General features: G+C 42.2%; 1 long non-coding RNA gene across 2 annotated transcripts in view; it reads left to right on the top strand.

Moving 5' to 3' along the window:
• The window catches only part of LOC125624382 (uncharacterized), a 29,562-nt gene extending 12,070 nt beyond the window's left edge, over nt 1-17,492 (top strand). Inside the window, exons 1-3 of one of the 2 annotated variants that reach the window (XR_012665417.1) lie at nt 1,526-1,782; nt 9,822-10,009; nt 16,759-17,492. This is a non-coding gene — a long non-coding RNA (uncharacterized LOC125624382). Of the gene's footprint in view, nt 1-1,525; nt 1,783-9,821; nt 10,010-16,758 lie in introns of those variants that run through there. The other variant, XR_007353297.2, reaches the window with a different exon arrangement.
• Nucleotides 17,493-17,797: the final 305 nt, after the last annotated feature.

The raw sequence follows: 17,797 nt of genomic DNA, 5'->3' as shown, positions 1-17,797 counted from the left end.
AGTAAAATCAGATTATTTCAACACGTGGTTACACAGATCACAACCCTACTAAGCCAGCTGCAATCTACAGCAGCTCACTCCTCCGAGGGATCGGTTATTGTGAAACGGTGGCAGGAGGAAATTTTGGCTTGGCCCCATCTCATTCAATCTATATAATCCCCTGAGTTTACCCCGGAGGAAGGGAGAGTGTTCTGCAACTCAAGGAATTAGATGGCAACATTAGGTACAAAAAGATTCTTCTTGCTCCTTGTTCCTTTTCTCCTGTGAACTAAGTCATTTTACAACAGCTCTTATGAGGAATCCACACCGGCCTGAGTCGAAAAGGTCTATCACATGAGCTAAGAGAAAAAGTCCATTAGCTTTCAGTTGTAGCACCCTCTGTTAGTGCTACTAGCTTCTCTCTGGACTTCAGCCATTAGAAGGCAAGGCCATTACAAACTGCAAAGCAGGTTTAATGAAGTCAGGAAACAAAAAGTGAAAGAGAAAGAACCAAGTGTTCATTTTTGTAATTCTCATGGTATGTGCTGTTATCCAGTTGGGTATTAACACCGCACAAGGAAGTGCAGTCAAGTGAATTGAGTAAAGGTCTAAGACAGGTGCTCCTGAGCAGAGCTCACTGGACATTTTCCATCCAAGAAAAAAAATGGAGATTTTGAAATTTTGCCCCAAAGCACGATGAAAAGCCAAGATTTTGAAATTTTTCATGACATGACATTATGAAAAAAATAGGTTTGGGCAACTGAAATGTTTCATTTTGATTAACTCAATTTCAACTATTTCCCCCTCTTTTAAAAAAGTGGAGTGAGGATGGGGTGCACTGGGAGAGGGGGCAGGACAGGGCAGGGGCAGGAAGAGGTGGGGCATCAGGGGTAGGGCTTTGGGGGAAGGTGTGGAGTGGGGGCGGGGCCTGGGGTGGAGCAGGGGTCGCACGCCCCTCCCAGGAAATCAGAAAGTTGGCAGCTCTGCTGTGAACGGAGCTTCCTTCTTGGTATTTTGGCCCTTCAGGATCTGAGTCTCCATGGAAACTGAACAGGATTTGGTGGGGGAGGGGAACTTATCCGGCAATTTCAGAAACTCTAACAACTTTAAATTCAAAGATTTGTTTTAAAAATGGGGAAAGGTTTGGTGGGAGTACTGGGCGCAACTCTTCTCTTCGCTTTGCACGTACAACTCCTATTGACTTCAGTAAGCATCAAATAGGTGTGTCTGGGGGCAGAACCTGGCTCTTTATGTTCTGTAAATCTGATCATTCTTTTGTCTTGTTACCCAGTCAAGTGCAGCACCTTTCAAAAGGAAAAGCATTGAAATTCTTCCACTCTTGGGCCCAGACAAGGAGCTAAGCGCTGTGCTCTCAGGAATTATGCTGATGATGTGAATGAAGCAATGGTTAGTATGCACACTCTGGATTCCAGACAGCCCTTATCACCTTGACTGACAAGCTGAATGTGCTTGTAAGGAAACATCTAGGTCAGATAGCAGGAGGAAATCTTGATAGCTTCATTTCTTTGCCCAGTAAGTGCAAGGACAAAGCATGAGCATCAGAGGAAAAGAGAGACAATTCTGGTGCTGATTTGAGAACACCTTGTTGAGGAGTCCAGGAACAGATCTAAAAACATTTTTGTGTTGCAGAGAATGATTCAGAGAGTCACCTGGGTTACCAACCCCTTGCTGGGGATGTGATTGAAATGTTTGTGGCTCAATATCACAAAGGAAGTGATACCAGGACTATAAACCGGCATGCTAATATCTCAGAACTGCCTCCTCTTAGGTGCAGCTGTGAAGGTACGTATCATTCATTACTTCACAGAGGGTATTCTGCTCTTTTTTGTTTGTTTGTTTGTTTGCACTGCCAGGATATTTTCGGTTTTAATCTTATTAAAACAAAAGGATTCTTCAGATTTTGACACAATCCTCCCAGGGTACCTGACTCTAGCGGGAGTGAGACAAACCCCTTTGTTCAGATTTGTCCACACAGAAAGATTCCTCTTGAAGAGTTAGCAGAGGACATTTCCTGTATGATCAGTGCCCTCTTTTGATGCCAGACTTTCTAGAGCACTTGGAACGCTTTGCTCTACCTCTCAGAATTACTGAGCTGTAAATATATTTTTTTTAAAAAATCAAGATTTGGATGCAATCCATGTATGTGACACATTCCAGCCTGGGTTCTCTGGCACCCTTACTGAGGATCCCATCAGATGGTGCCTTTGATCTTTGCAATATCCCTGTGATAGTGTGGTGAATTGCTTCTCAAAAGAGATATTTCAGATGTGCAAGAAATTCAACACCAGATTAGGTCCAAAAATTTGGATTTAAACTCCTATCCTTGCTATTCTCCTCTCAGCAGATTAATATATTTCATTAGATTAAAATTTAATTAATAAAGGTGATGATCTCTGGAAGAGGAATGGCACTTGCTACACAGTTGTATAATAACCAGATTCATTGTTGCTTTTGGGAACCTGCGGTAGTACATAGCTACTTTCTCCTTTGCACTCATCTTCCTCTGCCCGAGGATGAGGGCCCACATCTGTAAGGCACCATCTTCAAACAAACATCAGCCTTAAAAACTCAAAAGGGAAATGACAGGGTTCAAAATATACCTCCTTGCTACTGCCAGTTCTACTGAGTACAATTAAGCTGCTAGCAAAGGAACTTTGACTTCACCACATTAATATTTGAAACAGATCTGAACCTGATGGTCTCTAACATTTAAAGTAAAAAGGTCTTTGTAACCTATCTGAAACTACTGGAGCACAATAATCCAAGGAGGCTCCTGTCACTTTTTGAAACTTAACCAGACTTGTGGCAATCAAGCTCTTTCATTTTAGCTTAAGGTTAAACTGGGCCAAGAATAATGTGTCTGGAGTGTGACAGCTGCAAATCAGCAAGAAATGGCGGGCCAAATTCAGAGGCTGTTTGTAAGGTAGTGTCAGTCAGATCTTCTTACACTAAATTAGACTCCATTATACTTACACCTTAGACCTTCTCTGCTCATGTGTGAGAGGAATGTGTGCTGGCGTAATTTATACAGAAGAACTAAAAGCAGGTGCACAAAAGTGTAAGCTAAAGTAGCCCACATCCCTATTTTAACTTATGCCTTCTGCTGATGCTTTGGCATGTGTATAACACCAACTGAGACTTCCCTAGGCATCAGTAAATAACTCTAAGGTACATCACCTCTGAATGTGGTCCAGTTTATTTAGTGGGAGCAGACCTGAGCCACAAAGTTCAGACCAGCATATGGAATTCCCCAAAGTTTGGGGCACAGGGTGTATCTGGAGTCTTGGTTCAAACCACGGTGGAGTCAGGCCACACCTGCAAAGTTTGGAATGATCTTCAAATTTATCCCAAATCTGGAAGGCTTGGAGATGGCCCTTCTTGTTCTATGTAGTGCTAATCCATTTCTACTTGTGCAACCGGCCCCCTAAGCAGGTGCATCTCAGTAGCAATAAAGGAACTGAATTTGCATTCTCGTGATTCAGTGTAATTAGATTTAAGCAGCATGGTGGGACCTCCAGCCCCTGACAAAAGAAGGTTTTTTTGTTGTTGTTTGAATCATTGCTACCATTTACTGTATGTGACCAGGGTACACAATGCTCCCTAAATATATGTTAAAACACACCCTCAAATGGTGCAGATTGTGTCCTCCCTATTGGCATGTTCAGATGAAAAGGAAAGTTTTTTCCCCCCTCTCTGGGCTGGCTAACCAGCTGCCCAAAGACAAATTGTCCTCCTTAGGGGCACAAATTATAAATGGCTAAGCAAATTAGCCATAAATAGAAAATGTAACATATGGGTCTGTAGATAATGTTTCATTATAAATTATCATATTCTGCAGGGAGACATGCCTCTTCCTTTCACCAAAGACTATTTTTATTTTTTCTTCTTATGCAGATTTAGTTTTATTTCATTTTTATTTTTTTGCCACTCTGTTTCTGGCAATAATTGGACTCAGTAGTCAATTTTAGTGCAAAATTGTGAAATCCACTGCAACTGTAAATCCTCCCCGAGTTAATATTCTCTCTGAAAAAGTTTGTGTAGTGCTGGTGAAATGACTTATGATGGAGTTATGATGGAGAGCTCTGAAGATTAAACTCTGCTTGTTATCCACTAAGGATAAACAAGGAGAACAGCAGTAAGATATTCGCTCCACTGCCCACTTCCATCAGCGTACTGAACCCTGACCTGGAGGAATGATCTCTGGGTTGGTGGTCCAGCTACATAAGTATCTGTGAGGAATGCAAAGGTTAGCTGGAGTCCATTGAGATTTTTTTTATATGATAAGATCCATTGTTCTTAAGGGATTGAAATAACAGCAGCTCCTCTCAGAGAAGCTACAAATCTGCCATCAAGAAGTATAAGGATGTTAATTCTCTACTGATCTAGGTGGCATTTCAACTGATGATCTACATGTCAAATCCCCATGTCACCAGAGCTCATGGAACAATTCATTGTGAATAATACTCATTACAAATGACAGGTTTCAGAGGAACAGCCGTGTTAGTCTGTATTCGCAAAAAGAAAAGGAGTACTTGTGGCACCTTAGAGACTAACCAATTTATTTGAGCATGAGCTTTCGTGAGCTGTAGCTCACGAAAGCTCATGCTCAAATAAATTGGTTAGTCTCTAAGGTGCCACAAGTACTCCTTTTCTTTTTACTCATTACAAACCATTCCCCTCTTTTGGTTAGTTATCCATCACAAATTGATCTTCCGGAGTTTCTTCAAATGTGTTTGTTATTTGTGAGTATTCACTGAGGAGCCTGAATGAAGTATTTTCAGCCTATGAACTGCTCTTCAACTCTTCATTATTCATGCTCTGTGGTTAGGTCTTTAAGTCAGATGTTATTGTTCCTCTTTCCTGATTAGACAACTGAAACTGTTTTAAAAAAAGAACTGAATGCATTCACAAACACATCCACAAATACATGCTGGCTGTCCTCATCCCCACGAATCATTCATATTATGATCCCAGGAGTCACAGCAAATTTCACCAGTAACTTTTTTTTGGTGAAAATACTTGAAAACCATTTTTATTTTATTATTCAACAGCTCTAGTCCCATAAAGAGAACAGTAATATCTCTCGACTGTTTCATCCTGTCCATGTTAAATACTGAATTTTCAATTGCTTATGACTCTGTAGGCTCAGGGTTATTCTCAGACTGTGATGGAGACATGTCTTCACTACCAGCCACCTGGAAGGTTTCAACTTGTCAAGTTCAGCCATTTTTTAATTATGCATGAGCAAAGAATTCAATAACCTTTCACAGCAGAAAATGTGTATGTGTCTCCCTTCTCACATAACCCTTTCCAAACAAATTCCTCTTTGGGGCTGAGACCAATACAAAAATGTCATCAATGAGCCAATATTTTTCAGAAAGTTTTGAGTGGGTGACAATAGGGGGTTTATGACGGATGTTTCAATATAGCAACTAGCTATTAACTAATACATACATATATGCGCACATGTCACCCCCGGCGTAAAGCATGTTGAAATGTTTTGGACAACTTTCACTGAGATTATTATAGACTGAGAAATTTGCCTGCCTGAATGAGAAAAACTCTTGGCACTTACACTGTGAAGCTAATTGGTACAATCTAAGCATTGAATGATTCCTAATTTTGCTAGTTAGAGTGACACCTGATGCCTCTATCTTTCAATACCCAACGATTTAGGGGAAAGAGAATATCTAAAGTAACATCTGCTGCAATGCACACATTTCAGAGAAATAGAAGTTTAAAACTGCCCATACATCGGACACTTTCTAACCTAGTGGTAGATACATCAAGTCCATCCACTAAGGATTTGTTAATGGTTGTTTTGTTAATGTTATTCTTTGATTGCCACTGGAACTCTAGTGCCACACTTGTGCCACATGTGACAAGGAGATTTGAGGTTCTTGGCTGTTGTTACAAAGCTTTTTTTGCAAGAGGACTATGACATTCACCAGTGCCAGTTCTAGGGCCCCATTACTAAGGGAAGGGAGAGTGGGTTTCTAGGGGGCCCTGGATGTTGCTATTTAAAAAACAAACTTCCAGAGTCCAGGGGCTAGTTAGTCCCCTGGAACATCTTGGATTTTAAGAGAGTTTAAACAAGTAATATTTAGCTATTGTGTCAGTATTTTGTCATTGTCACTTCACTCCTTAACACTGGACAATTTTGTATCTATTTTGGCCTTTCGGACAATAATTTGGGGCCCCGTGAAGATTGTTGGGGGCCAAAGAATTAAAATATCCAAAGGTATCATCAACCAGCTTATTTATCTTTGTAAAGGAGACATTTGTTTCATGTCATTGGAGCATTTTGTGTGCATGTTAATGTGTGATGGTTAAGTCAGCACAGATCACGAATGAATGAAAAAGAAATAATGTGACCTGTCTCATGGAAGCATGACACTGGCTTCTCAGTAGGAATCGATGACAGATGGTGCTTTGTGACTCTCTCCGAAAACAGTGTGTGATTTTGAAGAATGCTCAGCATTGGGCTAAACCTGCTTCCATTGGAATAAACAAGGGTTTTCCCAATAACTTCACTGGGAGCAAAGGCCCCCCTATGGAAATACCATGTAATATTGGAGTGATTTGAAATGTAGGCAGCCAAACCCAATGCCAGGCAAAACTGGTCTGGCTGGACTTCCATTATAAACTCATAACAGGTGAGAGTCCTTGGAAGGTTCCCTGAGGGTCTCAGTCCTTTTGGGTGGACCTGGGAAAATTTATCATTTGCCAGCAAAAATCTCATGAAGTGTGCAGCTCGGCCTGGTTTCAACATGAAACTGAGGGATTTGGATGGAGTTTTGCTTTGGGTCTTTGAGTTAATTTGAAACCAAAATGAAGAGTGAAAGCTGGAGGGTGGAAGCCCATAAACACCCGAGGGGGAAGACAATGTTGCAAGGACCTTTGTGTGCTAGCCCAGCATGGCTCTTTGTCCCCTCCTAGCGGCTACACAGCACCTGGTTCTATAGTTCAAGCTATCGAGTCTTCTGCGTTTAGATCCAGAGGTGTCGGGTTCAATCCCTGCAAGGTTTACGCAACCCTATGTATACAGAAATAGTGATGCTGTAAAAACTTTCCCACTTTCACTTCTGTGGATAAGTCCTAAGGAGGGAGAGATGGTCTAAATCCTTCTGGTTAGCTAAATAAATCCGCAGCTATGGAACACAACAGTGCAAGTAGTCTACAATATGGTTTCCCCTCCTCAGTTGTCTGTGTAGCGTATTGTGCTGTAAGGAAGGATTTTTGGTTTGCTCTCTATCTATCTGAAGGGTTTAAAAGCTATGCTATTAAAGCAGGGCCCAGGTGACTTAACTGGGTCATGTGGCTTTGCTCTGAAAAGGCTTAGGACAAAGTATTAGCCTCCTTAGCAAATTTCCCAGCAAACTTGAAAAAGGAAGGAAGAGATATTCAGACTAAAATTCCAGCTCAATCTGAATGTAGCTCAGAGGAGAGACACTCTTGCTGGCTGCCCCTTCCCGTAACAGAGAGGGTGCCTGCAAAAAGGGCAGCACTTGCTGATGCCGACACGATAGGCCTGATCTTGTTCCAAAATGAGATGCCTGGGGGTTTTGCTATTCATTCTAACAGAAGCAGGAGCGGGCCCTGAATAATTCTATCCCTTTCATATTCCTACCTACTATATTCATAAGTGGGAATCAAAGTGCTGTCAGGAGAAAGTACTGTGAGATCTCTTTTCAGAGTAGCAGCCGTGTTAGTCTGTATCCGCAAAAAGAAAAGGAGGACTTGTGGCGCCTTAGAGACTAACGCATTTATTTGAGCATAAGCTTTCGTGAGCTACAGCTCACTTCTCTGTATTTCTTTCCCAGGAACTGATCATCTCTTTAAGCCTTTTGGTCCATGTCAGATCCCAAAAACACAAGGGCTGGTCCAGATCCAAACAGATCTATAAATATGAGTTCCAGTTGCTTTGAAGACATCACATCAACATCTGTGCCAAAGAAACTACAGTGACAATTCTGATTCCTTTCTCCCCCCCTGTATGCAGCTGGTATAATAACATTGCAGAGCCCCCGTCACTGGGTTTTACTTCAGTCAGGGTAATTTCAGACATTTGGAAACCACTGAAGAGCTGCTCCCTCAGATTAACTACTCTGGGCCTGAACTTTTCATAGAGTGCCGAGCAATACTGGCTCTGATAAGTCTTTTGCAGTTATTGCCACAGGTAAATGTCCCTTTGCCAAGCACTTAGCTGAATTAGATATTTCTTCCGCAGCATTTGGCACAAGAGGGCATTTACTGATCCAAGATACTGCTCATTCTAAGAAGGCAGCCATACTTAGTGAGAACTTTGGTGCATCCTGGTGTGCTGTGTATCAACTGTCTTCACACCATATTTCCCTTGCTCTTGGTTTGTAGAGATGACTGCGGGGGGATGAATGCAGCTAAGAGAGAGAGCTTGGCTTATTTGTACCTAGCATACACCTCAGAGTATGAAAATTTAAATATGGGGAAAATTAGCATGAAAATGAGAGTAGGTCACCCTGAGGCTTGGCTCTGTTGGGCCAGACCTTCCATTGGTGTAAGTTGGCACAGACAGCTCCGTTGATTGTTCTTACTTCTGTTGTCCATTCTTCCTATCCATTCTGTTCTGACATACAGATCTGTATGGATATGGTCTCCCTGCCTCTCTTCTTGCCATTGCCCAGGCAATGGATACTTTGTGATGACTGTCTGTGGATGCAGAAATGTACATCCTATGACTGCGAGTCACAGTAATGAGAGAAAATGGGGCTGCCCAGACCTGCCCGGAGCAGCAGCAGCATTAGCGAGGTGAGAATCTACAGAAGCTTGAATCAAGTAGAAACAAAATGACCTAGTTTTGCTGGTAGATGCTTTCTCTGGCTTTCTGTTCAGAATTTCAAAACAACAATAATTAATAATGGTGGTGTACAGCTCTGCTCTTTAAACCAGTTTTGTGGTGAATTTGTGCGCTTCAGTTTTTCCCGGTGCCTATACCAATAGCATAGTATTAAACTAACCAGCCTGCTCATCTAAAACAAATAATACTCAAAGTTTGTTCCTATAATTTTCAAAGTCTTGATTTATTGTTCTAGTCAAGAATTAATTATAGCCCTGAGGTCTTGCAAATGAAAAAGAAATAGAAAACCAGAATGACAATTACACATCTGGTGGAAGAACAGATGCTTCTGTTCAAGAATAGTACCCCCTCCTCAGTCCCCCAGAACTAGAGCAAATGGTCCTTCCTCTCAGCCTATCTACAGGGGCCAGGGAACTATCAGCATTTGGAACATCATTAGCATATTTTTTCCCTGTGGCTTCCAGGCAGAAAATTACATTGTCACTGCAGCTGGCATCTGTGTCCACAGTTTTTAAATGAAAATATACAGCCAGTGGTCTACGGTCTGATTCAAAGTAACCTCTGCTGACTCGTTGTGCCTTTAATAAGACCTCTTAAAAGGACAATAAAAATGGCTTTGCCCTGAGATATAGAAACAACAACAACAAAGGGATTAGAAGATTATTTTAGAAAGACAACAATAGGTTTGTTTTCTCTATTGCTAAATTCCAGAGCCACCACCTTGAACATCAAAGGAATGGGTACTGGGTAAGGAATCTCTTTAGTCCAGACAAGTTGCAGTCAACAAAGTGCAACATGAAAAGAGCCAGATGGCAGTGTCAAATCCTCCTATAAAGGTAACATATAAACCCATTAAATTATTCCCCGTCGCTTTTTCTTAGTGTCTCCCATTTAAAGCCATTTTAGAGTCATCAAAAGTGGGGCAGCTCGGAACACTGTGAAACACCATTCCTGCCTGAGCAATTAATCTCTGTCGCTCTATCAGGTTTGTCCTGCTGTTGGCAGCTCCACGAGCAAGTTTGGGTAGGAGACATAACAACACCAGCGGGAAGAGGAAGTGATAGATTCTTTGTTCTGTTTATACTTCCACTGCCACTTCACTGAAGAAGCCACAGCCTCAAGATAAACATAGCTCTTCTAGAAAGTGTAGCGGCATGGAGCAATGTGGAAAAGGTGAGTCTTTGTACAGATGCTCGTGGGCAGGTGTCCACAAGACAAAAAGGCACCATCCTAACTGGCGGAGTTGCTGGTGGTCTTTACAGAGACTAAGGATTAAAATGACCGTGAAGACTAAACACCTCTCTTCCGGCTCCACGGAGGCACTGCTGAGGCCTAGACATTAGTGGGACAGTATGGGAGACACTTGTACTGGATCTTCCTGTTCCCGTTTCCAGGATGGGTAGAGGACCTCCATTTCCCAGGAGCTTCAACCACATTGATTTAGGGGAAAATACACCCCTGTGCAGAGAGCCAAGCCCAAGTTTACAAACCACTCAAACTCATTTCAGCTCTATTTTGAGGACTTCAGTAGTACATAGGCCTTTTGCTGGCCTGCTGCACATGGGCATGCATTTCAGTCTAACAGAAGAGAAAGCAAAATTCATCAACTTAAGTACCCATTATGAATTATTCATCCCATTCTAGTCAATATTAACATTCCGAGTGTTGGCTCAATAGTAAAAAACACTACCGATGTGGCAGAAATTAGAACCCTGCTCAGCCTGCCTTTGGGGTCCAAAATATGTCAGCATGTCTTTTAACACTAATGAAGTGTCTGGGTATAAATGTGCACACATCCAGGAGGGGACTACAGGGGTACCTGGTACATCTAAGCAAAGCTAGCATATTATGCGGGTTCTTCAGGCCTTTGAATTCACATGTCATTTTTCTCAGTATAAGTATAGGTTTATATGGGAGGTTATTATAATCCTTTCAAGCTGTTAGTGCAGGGGAAAATGAGATGGAATATTATTTTTAAAATTTCATTGTAAATCAAATAGGCCATAATAACTCCCAATTAACACATTAAAATATGTTGAAGATTTGTTTCATTGTTTCACTGTAAACAAAAGAGGCAGTATTAACACCTATTGACAAAACAGACCCAGGTGTTTCCCTTTAAGAGCAAAGAAAATCTAATTTTAAAACTCACTGTAATTTTTTTATAATTACGTTTGCACCAAACAAGTCATTCGAGGTTCCATATTTTCCATTCTGGCTGCAAATATCCCCTAAATGTTCTTCCAGAAGTCACAGGGATATCACCATTACACTCCAGCACAACAGGAGTGGCATTAAAATGACAGCCCTGATTTTCCATTGTGTTATTCCAGGATTACATTGGAACAACCCTTCTGAAGTCAGTGGGATTACACAAATGCCAAACTGGAGTAATGCAGTGGAGAAGCAGGTTATAAGAATTTTCAAAGAGCTTGAAATTAGGTCTGTATTTGGTAAGACAGTCCATTATGTTGAAACTTTCAGTGGGATAGATTGTGGCTTGGACTGCATGGGTATGCAGAGGAATAAACCGGGGCTGGGGGCGGTAATAACACCGTGTGTGTGCTCCCCAGACCTTACAATTCCATATTCTGACTCTAACCAGTTAATTTTTCAACTCCAGGTTCCAGCCAGGGCCAGCAGCAAAAGGTTCCTTAAACCTCACAAAGAAAGCCTCCTGCACTATTGTAAGCTCTTTACTAGAGAGTCAGGAAAAGGTGTGGAGAATTCAACTAACATTGTGACAATCATCTGCACTTTCAAGTGCATGTCAAGATCACAACCACACATCAACAAAACTGAATCAAAATGCCAATTACCAGGTGAAGAAAAATACCAATTATCAACACGGGGAAGCTCAGCTTAATATTAATATTAATATTGTGGGTGTCTCCAAGCACAGGACAGAAAGGGGAGCATTATTCTGGCAGCTTTGCTATTCTGGCTGGATGATGGTGCTGATACAGTGAAGATGTCTCTATTTACCCTTTCGCATAATACAAAAGAAAGGGAACAGCTCAATAGCACAGAAATGCAGCAAGGTTAAAGATGATTAAAAGAAAAGACATTTTTAAAGCCATGCATAACCAGCCTGTGGAACTCCTTGCTACACCATTTCACTAAGACCAGGAGCTAAACAGGATTCAGACAGGGATTGAACCCTTATATGGATAATGAGAATATCCACAGTTGCATCAGATAACATACAATCCCTCCATATTTCATGCAGATCCCTTCATGATTCAGTGCCAAAGCCAGCCACCAACTGATGGGGATTAGCAAGTAACATCCTGTGAGGGAAGATTATTTCATTATGGGGTTTCTTGCGCCTTCCTCGGAGGTATGTGCTCCTGGCCATTATTGTAGACACAATACAGAACTAGGTGGACTACTGGTCTGATCTGGCAATGTATTGCCACACGGGGAGCTCAGTACTCAAACAGCAGCAGAAAGACCATTAACCTGTGTCTCCAGTTAAAGCGTTAGACTCAAAGGAGATCGTTAAGTACACAGCATCTTTATTAAATACCCAGGGATAACAGGCAGCATATAGTGGGCCTAATTCTAAACTCACACCAGGGTATGTCAGGAATCCCCTCACTGATGTCAATGGAGTTACGCTGGAGTAAAAGAGGTAAGAATTGGGTTCTGTCTGCTGAGTCTATGGCAATGCACTGCCAAAGTTTGGGAGGGAAGATAGATACACAGCTCCAGGGGGCACACGTGTGTATTGAAATGTCACAAGAGTGTTGGGGGAAGACAGACTTCCACACCACTGTCCCTGCTGGGTAGTACTGTGAATGAATCACATCACTTCCACTGTCTATCAGTTCCCTCTATTGCTTATTGCAGTGTGGTGGTTCCTCCCGCTAGGTGTCTGTGGCTTTTGAGCCAAAGGTCTGTTCACCACATGGCGAGTGCTGTGTCTGATTAGCTGGTGATGGTGGAGTCTGCATCTCCATTAAAGAGATGTAACTGTTTAAAAATGCCAGCAGACACCAAAGGTTTGGGGGCATGGAAAATTCCTCCTGTTTGCCGGAGTGGCCTAGTGAGTCGAAACTAGAGGTGATGACTCAGAATATGGTATTACTGTAACTCCTTCCTAACAGCAGCGCAGTGGATTGGAGAAAAGGGCAGAAAGTAAGTACAGTGCTTCCCTGATCTTCTCCTGCAGTGCCTGGCTGGAGTGGAATCATGGGGTTCGGTGCAGGGGAGGGGGCTGGTGCCCTGTGCTCCCTCCTTTCCCCAGATCTACAGGAGCATCCACAGCCAGTGAAATCTGGCCACACAGTTCTGAGAGCCTCTCTATCTTGGAGGACGGGAGCTAGCATTTGGCTCCAAGCAGGCAGCTACGTGTGGCATTAAGAATAGCTGCTGTGAGATGTGCGTCGGATAATCTCTTGTATCAGATGCATAGTGAGACATGACGCTCCGGGCTGAGCACCTGTGGCAGCCAGCATATCCATCTTTTAAGAACCGATCAATTACATATGCATTTCTGGCAAGGTATCAAATTCTCATAAGAGCAATAAATACTTCCTCTCAGGACACTCCTTTGTGAGTCTCCACTGCCCACTGCATGCAGACATGAAGTTGTGAGGGATCATGGACTGAACACGCAGCTTATTGCCTTTATGTACAAACTCTCTGTTTTCTGCTGTGCAAGGACCTGACCAAGGCCCACTGAAATCAGTGCAAGCCTTTGGATTGACACCTAGGCTTTGGATCAGGCACAAATGAAGGAAGCTGAATACCTGTAATTTGGCAGCTGGAATTTGAGTCCAAAAGGTCTATTATAGTCACAGCTAATAAATATTAATCAACTTGTCCGCACTTTGCCCTGCTGAACGGTGAGAACAACTGGCTCAGAGATCACAAAGTTCCTGTTGATTTATGTAAGTACATAGAGAGTAAAAGAACCTGAGCCTTTCCCAAAGCCATGATTGCAATTCTCAAGGGAGGCTCATTTTCAAATGATCTTGTTAGACATTGTTAGAAACTGACATATTTGCATAGCATGAATGTTAAAACTCAGAAAGAACTCAAATGCCAATTAAAACCAGAGTTTCCCCCCTAATTAATCAGTCATAAAAGAGCAGCTCCAGGTGTTTCTAACTAAACACCAGCAAAAGTCTATCATTATTAATCTTAATGACCCAAGTATCATCAGCATATGCAGATTCCTTCAAAGTGACTAAAGACTGGAAACATTTTAAGACCTCTTCTTAAGACCAAAGCCATGTTCATTTAGGGGAACATTACTTGCATATTATGAGCATAATCTATTATTAGCATAATACCTAACAACAGCAGCAGCTTCAGCAACTCAAAGAGCCAAAACTTCTTAGATAAACTTTTGGTCAACCTAAAATTATAGTGAAGGAGATTTCCATTCCCTGCGTTCTATTCAATAGAGCTGGTTGCGAAAACGTAGACAGAATCACTGTCTGTGAGAAAATACAATTCTGTTGAAACTGAAATGCTTTGAGAAATTGCATCAATTTGGCCAAAAGGGGGGAAATTCCAACATTACAAAAATGTCCCATTTCAACATTTTTGGAATGAATCATTTCAACTTTTGATTTCAAATGACTTTTCACATTCATGCAAATACAAGTATTCACATAAAGAACAGCTGCTCCCCTATGTGTGACAACCAAAAACTTGTCGGCACAGATTTTCATGGAAAAATGAGCAGAAAAGGGTGTGAATGTGGTCAACATCAAATTCACCGACATGTTCACAAATGAGCAGTGCCACTATTTTTCCAGTTGTTGTTGCTGGTAAATGCTTCTCTGACAAGACTGATACTTTAAAGAAGGCAAGATGCTGTGTCACTCCAGGATCAGCCTAGGGAAGGAGTTATGACTTAAAGAAGGAAAGAAAGTGATTTGTTGAATCGCAATGCTTTCCCAGGTTCCCCGTTTGCTGTAGGAGTGGAAGTAATTAGTTATTGTTGTCTCCTACTGCCCTGGAGCAGTGCAGATCAGTTCTGTGGTTCAGTTACACACTGGGAGGATGTAGTGAAGGTTCAGTCCATTCTCCATCCATCTGCCCAGAAAGGAGATATCAGCCCACCAGAGCCTGCACCCGCCATCCCACTGAGTGAGGGAGGGTTTTGTGCAGCCTAGGTCAAGACACATTGTTAGCTAATTTTCATACATTAATGATATAATTTACATTTCACTCCCACTGAATGCAAACATTATTAAATACTCTGGAGAATTTGCCCTTTTTACTTTAGATGACTGCATTTGTCCACTGGGGCTATCTGGCTAATGACCCTGGCTTCAGCTCCACAGTATATCTCACAGTAATGAGTTTCATGCTCACTAGACTCGTTATCCAAAGAACTTCCTTAATATTACAAAACTGCAATCTAGAGAGTTAGACAAACATGAAGCGTTTCTCTCCTATTCTTATGAAGTATGCAAACAACTCCTAGATGTTATATTTTGCATACTGTTGCAAAAAAAACAAAACAAAACATGTTTTCTTTACAAAAAAAGGAGAAAGTGATGAGCCAAGTGAGAATGAACCCGTCTGAGTCAAAGGAAATACACTTGCTGAGGAAACTAATTCAAGTTAATGTTCATAGGCAAGAAATATCACACGCAGGTGACTGGGATGACATTTTCACAGTAAAACATGATGCAAATAGAAATAAAATGTGTGTACTGTAGGCAAGTGGTTTGTGTTAATATTAATAAAGAAAATACAAACATGTAATGCAGTCAGAAGGATTTGTGTGGGTTTGCTTTTTCTCTTTTCCAGGAGCCAAGTTACTTGCATAACTGGCTTTGCTGACGCTTTGTTCTTTTACTTGTTCTTTACTGCTTTGGTGTGTTCACCTAGAAGCAGAGCTGATAAAGAGTAATTGGCCAGATTCTAAGCTGGTGTAAATCACCATAATACCATTGACTTCCACTGAGTTACACCAAATCAGCAGGTTTCAGAGGAACAGCCGTGTTAGTCTGTATTCGCAAAAAGAAAAGGAGTACTGGTGGCACCTTAGAGACTAACCAATTTATTTGAGCATGATCTTTCGTGAGCTACAGCTCACTTCATCAGATGTATACTGTGGAAACTGCAGCAGACTTTATATACACACAGAGAATATGAAACAATACCTCCTCCCACCCCACTGTCCTGCTGGTAATAGCTTATCTAAAGTGATCAACAGATGGCCCACCTGTTGATCACTTTAGATAAGCTATTACCAGCAGGACAGTGGGGTGGGAGGAGGTATTGTTTCTTATTCTCTGTGTGTATATAAAGTCTGCTGCAGTTTCCACGGTATACATCTGATGAAGTGAGCTGTAGCTCATGAAAGCTCATGCTCAAATAAATTGGTTAGTCTCTAAGGTGCCACCAGTACTCCTTTTCTTTTTACCAAATCAGCAGCAGCTGAGGATCTGACCTGATGTATGCCCATTGGCATTAGATAATGAAGGAAATGGGCTCAAGCCACAGAATTCAGATTTCAATCTGGCTCTCAAATTCCGCAATGTTCGGTGGCATTTGGAGGGGTATTTTGCATCAGCCCCGATGTCTGTTCAGATCTGGCTTCAGATTTTTGCAATCCTCTCCATGGCAGGCATTGTTCTGAGGCAGGGTTTAGGTCTGGATCCTTTGAGTCCAGCCTACATCAGTTCTCTTGAGGAGGGGAGACAAACTGGGGATTTCTGCAGTGGCTGCGTGCAAGGGTATCCAGGCCGGGAGAGTAAGAAGGAGGTCTGAACACCTGGGCTGATGGGACCCTTGACATGCCTAAGCCCATTCGCTGGCTAACTCGTTCTGCTTCCACCACATTCTTTCATCCTGTCTTACTCACCCTTCACTGTGATCTTGGTCAGGAGAAGCAGCAGGGATTCCTTTGTTTGTTTGTTTGTTTCAAGGAAATGTGTTTTTTTCTCCGCAAGGAAAAGTGCCACATGGCTACACCTGAGAGGACCCGCTAATGGCCTGCTCTGAAGACAACATTCCCATCACCTGTGGAAAATCAGAGCCGGTTGGTTTTATAAGGGTGAAACAAACCAGGGGAAAAAGATCAAATCCATTCTCCGCAGAGCTGGGAGCCAGAGGAAGGGGCTTCAGTGATGCCACCCCTCTAAGAACTACTCCAGCCTCTGAGTTAAAACAGCAGCTACAGCCCCTCTGTGCCCCCTGTGCAAAGTATTAAGGAAACTAGTTATAAGTAACTAAGATCATTTGGCCCCGCTGCATGACCTGCCACCGTCACTGCATTGCACATTGGGCTGGGCTGGAGTTTTCATACTCTTCAGGGGTGCAGTTACTCTGTCCATCAAGCAACACTCCTGCAGGTCTGCAGTGTTGCCGAGGGCCTTGCCTAGGTCCCAAGTGCACAGGTAAATCCTGTTCCATGGCCAGGAGTTTGGAATAGAAAATCCTGAAAAGATTTACCAGCCCCACCATCGAACATTCTGTGGACATACCAAGGACTGTTCCGGCTGGTGTTTCTGGATCCAATTCTTCCCCCCTCACAATAAAATCGGAATTCATACCTGAGTGCGACTGGCAATGCTCCCTCCTGCGTGCTCTCTTTCTTAAAGAAACAATTCATCTGATTTTCTCCACGTATTTAAGCCGTGTGGGTAGATCTCTAAAAGGCTGGGATATATGTTGTTGGCATGAGGAATATGGGGCAGCATGTACATTGTTGCGTTCATAATTTGTATTCATAAATCTATACTCTTTTTAAATTTTCTCTGTGTCTTTTATTTATTTCCTTCCTGCCTATAGTTTTTTGGGTTTTTTTTTTTTTTGCTGAAAATGAATAGCATGTTCCAGACTCACCAGGCATTAGGAATCTCTGCAGCCTTTTGGTCTCTGACTCTCTCCTGGTGTCGTGCTACCGAGACTATTTTCTTGTTATTACTTCCATTTTCTAAGTTGACTTCAAATGGCATGATCCATATTACACTGTCTAGCACTTCATTC

Source organism: Caretta caretta, chromosome 18 (assembly GCF_965140235.1).
Source record: "Caretta caretta isolate rCarCar2 chromosome 18, rCarCar1.hap1, whole genome shotgun sequence".
Taxonomy (NCBI): Eukaryota; Metazoa; Chordata; order Testudines; family Cheloniidae; genus Caretta; species Caretta caretta.
Note: the sequence above shows the minus strand (reverse complement) of the source record. Positions and strands in the feature narration are given on the sequence as shown.